The sequence below is a fragment of the Odontesthes bonariensis genome, chromosome 11 (genome assembly GCF_027942865.1).
Source record: "Odontesthes bonariensis isolate fOdoBon6 chromosome 11, fOdoBon6.hap1, whole genome shotgun sequence".
NCBI classification, from domain to species: Eukaryota; Metazoa; Chordata; class Actinopteri; order Atheriniformes; family Atherinopsidae; genus Odontesthes; species Odontesthes bonariensis.
The window spans coordinates 22,744,165-22,750,897 of NC_134516.1; positions in this window are offsets into that span (position 1 = coordinate 22,744,165).

Consider the following 6,733-nt stretch of genomic DNA (forward strand, 5'->3'; position numbering starts at 1 on the left):
CTCTAGAAAATGATTAATACCCAATTTGCTCTCAGATGTAAAGATGGCACTGATTGGTGAAATTAGCCCTGATATGGGGTATAATTGTGTGTGTGGAGAAGGCTTTTTCTATCTGTTAATGTTTAATTAGCATCCAGGCCAGTAGGGAGCAGGCATATGCTGATCTGTCTGGTCTCTGCATTGGCATGACCCTCCCCTGTCTGAGCCGAAATAGACCTCAAACCAACCAGCACAGACAGATAAGTGTTAATCAGCTGCTTTATTTAAAGCAGTTAGACTCATGGCACATATGCTCCTGACCTATTTCAGAGGAGACGCTGCCTGTTTGATCAAGTGATAAGCACACGCTTACTATTACACATTTCTATGCACGTAGTGCTTTCGAAAGAACGGGAAATACAATGTTTTTCACAAACCAAAATAGCTAAATCAACAAGAAAAGGAAAAAGGAGCTGTCTGCTGGTCATCCTGTGATAACAAAAACCAAGGAAATTACTTGCTGATATCGTAAACCAATCAAGCACGTGTAAACAAGCAAACTCAGTGCATCTGGGAAACATTTTGAAATAAAAACTATGATTTTAAAAAAAAATGGGATGAGTAAATAAGAGTAAAGAGTCTGTGTTACCAAAATCCCATTTTCAGTCTCATTTCACACTTTGAAATAGCCACAAGGGAGTTATGGGTGATTTAGTTAATTAGTAGTCACATCCACTGTACACCACAAGTCTTTAACGTTATGAGAAGCATGCTGTGATGATACCAACATGATGGTATGTTAATGCACGCGTGGAACACAGAAAAAGCGTGGATATGGAGCACCAGATAGGACTTAAGCTTTCGTTTTCCGTTATCTCATAAAACACCATATTGCGAGTGAAGAGATATGAAAGTCATTGTTGAATGTGCAGCAGCTACATGTCAGAGAAAAAGAGCTTGTGTATGTATATTAGCTTTAATAATCTTCCACTTGTCAGTATAATAGCCAGTGAGGCAACATATTGCAATCACAGCAAGGGACTTATTATCACTATATGTTTTCAGGGATGGGATTATTATGAAAATTTTAACAAAGGCAACAAAATTACTTCATTTGTATTAAGAGTGCTCACGGGACTATCTGTGTGACTGCTTTAATGAGACACAAAGTGGGAGAAAAAAGCTAATAAACAGTTCATTACTGCAGCTAAGACCACTTTCTTATGTGCAGGGCAGCCATGTTGGACCTGAAGGTCATGTGGTGCGGTGAGGTTTCTCTGACTTTCAGAGTCTGAAATCTGACACTGGGGAAATCCCAGTTGATCATTCAGGGCCGAAAGAGGGAAACGTCCACATCTGACTTGAAATGGAACGCACTCCATCAAACATGGACTCCGTTGGATTTCAAAGCCATTCAGTGAAAACCCCAGATGTCAAAAATGGCCCGAGAGGTCAAAAGTCAAAGAGAATTAAGGAAATTTGAGCAGTTTAATTTCGAAAAGGAAATTCTTTTGGAATATTTAGGTTATATAGCACAGAAACATAATTTATACATCATATACAACATTGTTCATATCTACAACATTGACTCATTAATGAAGAATCTAACAGGCTTCTTTATATAACTCTCATTCTATTATCACATGTACTTGTCCCTGAGTAAGATGACTGTGGCTTAACAACATACTGTAGCACCCAAAGGCTTTGCATTGAGTCCGTCGATCCCATCTAAACCTGTGGTAAAAGTTCCCTTTGCTAGGCTTATAGCCCCTTGAGCCCTGATGTACTTTGTGAAATTCAATTCACTCAGTAACTGTGAGGACAGAGCTAAATAACCTTTGTCTCTATGGCTAAAACACACTTGGGCAGAATCAGAAAAAAATAAATAATAATATTTCCTTATCTTCATCGTGAGGCCTGAGGGAGAGTTGAACATTTCTCTACATTTTCACTCCCACCAAGAACTGAACACAGTACAGAGGGTTCCACGCTGAGATAGATTGAAGACATATATTTTAGAGTTGTTAATTGATTGTAATGTTCAGTGTCATGACTCTGTAGGTAATTGCAAATCTATTTTGGTTTGTAATCCGTTGAAATGTTACCCAAATGTGAGATTTTTCCATTCAAATGTGCTATTACCAGTTCCCTTTGAGAAGGTTGTGCTGTACATGCTATTTAATTAAGTTTGTCAAGACAAACCAACAGAGGGAAGCAACAAATGCATGCAGACAGATGGAAATAGATGATTTAGTGTCTAGGTGGTGTCCATCCTCAAACATCCACAAACCAAATTGGACTTTTCACCCACAGGACAAAAATATCTACGTTTGTTTCCAGGGTCCAACATTAACAATCCAGCATAACTTTAAAGGGAAAACAAAGTCGACTCTTTTTAACGGATGGCTACATTTAATACGTTTGCGCAAGATTTGGGGGGGATTCAAAAGGAATTCCAAGCTAAACCTCCAGTTCCTGGAAGAAGGAATGCAGTCTGCCAATATCTCCTGTGGTCCAGCAAGGCCGGTGTCTTCTCTCATTTACAATGAGGGCAACACAACTTAGAGCACTTAAGCTGGCCTCCCCGGCTCCTCACTGTACTTAAAGAATAAGTAGGCTGTAAACAGCTTCCTTCAAGCGCTTGTGGTCAGTTTGCTGCCAAAGATAATAAACAACAGCAACTTAATATCCAGGAATTAATTGCACTTTATGTCCATTAAACAAAAGCTTAGACAAGGCTGTCAGGGGTACTTGGCTGTAACACCCATCTCACTGAAAAGACTCTTCCATCCACACTTTATGTAATTAGTTACAGTCTGCATGCGTCTTGTGAGTGTCTCCTCTTTGTTCGTGGTCATCCAGAAGGAATTTGCTGGTTCAATCACATGATACACTTGCTCCGGCTGGATGCGGTCACGGCCGTTGATTTGTTGATGGACATATTTTCATGCTTCATATCAGCTGAGATAAAACTCTCCATGTGAAGAAGTTTTCCTCTCTGGCTGCGTGACCTTTGATTTCAAGAAAGACCACGGCCTTTCCTTAATAGCTGTTTATCTGCTGCTGCCCTCACCCATCATCCTGCTCGGATCTCTTTGTTTTTAAGAAGAAGAAAAAAAATCCCCCTCACATCAACACCCTCCGGTTTATGACACAGAGTTTTGCGAGAATTAATTGGACACCCATAAGCCCACATTTTTGTTTGAAAAACCGAGACGCACATGTTGTTCCCCAGTCGATTGTCGTGAATCGCGCGGGTTGAGGAAGAGTTCCCCGATTAAGTTCTATTATCATTACCTATTCTGCCGGTGCCCCTGTGGAACACCTTTCCTTGTTAGCATGTGTCAATCAAAGCCCGTGCTCCTGGGAGGGCAAAGTGGAGAACTGAAACAGTTATCTGCCTCCTGCAATGCTCCACAGAAAGAGAGTGTGGGGTGTGTGTACAGTAGACATCCATCCACCGCAGAATGAAGACACGGCTGAGTGCCCACGTTGACCTCGGCCTGCTCTCGCCTCCCCACTTTCATGCTCTTCATTAAAGGCACATTCCACTGTATTAGCCCTCTGTCCTTCTGTCCTTCACCTGCTGCCATTTGTTTCAATTCAGCCCTCGTTAAGGCATCATGGTCTCGAGTTTAGTCGGAGCGGGCCGAGCGGAGCTTCTCATTTAATTATACAGTTCATTAGAAAGCTGGCCCACTCTCTTTCTTACTAACTATGAGGCAGATGATGGGGATAACTGGTGGCTAATGTGCAGTTTAAACAGCCTGAATATGGAGATCGGCCGAATTATGGATTACCATTTGCCGTTAGCCTGCCCTTCACCCTCCTCATTCGCTTTTATGTCTGCTGTGTATCCTTTTGATACGGTATCACTCAAGTTGGAGTGTGCTCTTTCAGCCAGTGTGTTTGTTTGATATTGTTCACGAACTGTGAAATTGAATTTCTACAGCTGGGCTGATATTGGAAATAATTTCATATCCTCTGCAATATTCTTGCTCGGTTTCACCTTGTGTTTAAGACGCCCATTTGTGCTTAATGCCTTTTTTCTCTTCTTCTTCTTCTTCTTTTGCAAAGTCGATACAGCAGCGCTGTTAATTTAGAACATATTTACCCAAGAAGCAGTGCTGGCCTCGCTGGTCGCCCACACACCACAGCCTAACCGGCAGCCACTGTCTTTTACACCAGCTGTCGCCATGGCAACGTGGCCGCCGCTCCTGGCACAGCAGCCCCTTTCAGAGCTGATGACATCGTCTTGGCAACAATGTAAGGTTCATATGTCCCATTATGATGAAGAATCAGTTGCCCCCCACACTTTTTTTGGGGGGGTAAGGGTCACTAGGTTCCTTAAACCTCAGATACAGTAAAATCCTTCATCAAAAACAATAAGATGCTTTACTCTTTGTATCTATAGGAAGCTGGCAGCTGAGAAGTGGGTGCAGTGTGGGTGCTGTCAGTTACCATGAACACAAACCTGCTCTCTGAAGACACTTCTTGAGGTGCTTCTAAGATATTTTCATTTGAAATCCAGTTCCTCTTTAAATCAGCCAGAGTGACACGGGATAGTCCTCTGTAGGCCTGCTCCCTGTGGACTCCCTCCTCTGCAGAGCATCAGTGTGTCACTGCATTGTTGTTTTTGCCTCCTTGGCTGAGGAGGCTCAGAGCTGTTGGACCAATCAGACCCCTGCCAGCCTGGCATCCAAACCCTTCCATACTGTCCTCTTCAGATGTCCCACCAGGTTTCTCAGCTGTCCTACCACTCTGACAATGAAAAAGAGCAAAAAAGCACTGTGCACTCTGGTTGCAAGCAGCGTGGTTTGAACGGGTTGCGATGTTACCGGCAACAGCTGAAATCCATGACCTCTGGACCCCATCCATCAGGCTTTCAGCACCAGCTATGGCCTCTGACACACACAAAACTTCAGCCAGGGAATAGATGCACACAGCTGGGAAATGCATCAATGTCAGTGAGACACTGGTACCTTATAAAATTATATATATCCACTCTATCCGGCACTTGACATGTATGCAAGTTAACACACACCAGTGTGGTTGAGCATGCGGATATAAAGCTATAAATGTTTCCAAAAGCACAGAGGTTGCCAAACTGTGGTTTTTGTGTGTGTCCAGACTGAGCTGTCTGTCACTGCTTGCATATTACGCTCATATTCTAACACATACTTTCACTGCTGTGTCTCACACACACACACACACACACCTGCTCCCACACACACAAATCCTCCGCACATCCGTAGCGCTCCATGCTTGCACACATGTTACTAATACATGTGTGTCAGAGACTCAGCTGACCGCCTGGCAGTCACTGTGAAATTGGCACCCTTCTCATACAGATGCCAGGTGTTTTGCTTGGCCATCAGGGGTGCTGGGGGCGAGCTTGTGTCAAAAGTGTTGGGTTGCTTTGAATGGCAGGGAAAGGATGGGGGGTAATATGTTATGTGTCCCTGTTAGCCCGGCCGCCTGGCTAAGATGAAACGATGCCAGGCCCAAGAGGAATTAGAGACTGCTTAGTTTTCCGTGTGAGATTGAGAACAGTGTGTGATGTATTGTCTTTACGATCAGCAGGTGATTTCCCAAATGCCACGGAAACGTGAAGTTATGAGGCATCATTATTTTTCAATTAGCCATACTTCCCTCACTGATACATGCGGGTGTCAAATATGATATTCCAGACAAACTGCTGTACTCAGTTTTTGACCCAGAGCTGCATTAATCTCCAGCTTTGAGATGTTTTCGATGGTACTGTTGCTGCAGAGCTTGATGCAAATAATTCTCACATGTTGTGGGAATGTAAAAATAACTTTAAATTAGTTTGAAAGTGAGCCTCAGGGCAAATACCTTTTCTCAGTGTTGCAAGGTGCATTTGTCCTGATCAATCAGAAGAAATTCAGAACTTACCCATAAATTGAGATAAACAGACCTGCTTTTAATTTGGATACCATTGCCATCAAAGTGCTCACCTTATGCTCTGCTTGGGTTACTCCAATATGTCAAAACTGAGACTCTGACACTTAAAACTTGAAACTGAAAGCTCAATCTAGGTTGTAAAGTCATTTTAAAAGAATTACAATTCAACTCTGACTGATGGCTTTTCCTTCAAACAAAAAGCAGCCCTTTATGACTTCATGTCACAGTCAAAAGATTTAGTGACTCTTATAAAAGCCTGATTTTATAACTGCAGCATTATCTGACAAAATTACCATCCAAAGTTAATGGCAGCATGCATGCAGTGATTTCAGCTCCATCTTATTTATGATGATCTGAAGAGACTTGAGACCCTGATGAATCAGTGATGAGTGTCAAAGCAGTTATTTGACTGGAAGTCTCTAATTCAGTTGCAGAAAATTACACGAAAGGATCAACACCCGCCACAGTCAGTTAGCTTAGCTTAGCACAAAGACTGTAAACCGTGACAAACAGCTAATTGCTTGCTGGCAGGAGCTTCCTCTTTATTGAGATTAAAGTGGTTTTAGTCTTTTCATTTAACTCTTTACTGGAAAGCAAGTAAGTGTTCACCAAGATGTCTTTAAGTGGCCAAACTATTTAGTTTTAGATGACAATCTGTTGATTTTTGCCTCTGTAAATTCAGTGTGCTGGGACAGAGACTCAAACCAGTGAAGTACAGACTTTGTGTGGTTTTCATTCACAATGAGAAGTTCAGGGTCTGGGTTTAATTACTGATCATGAAGCAGAGACTAAATTGTAAACTGACTTTCATCCAAAATGCCTGGCGTCT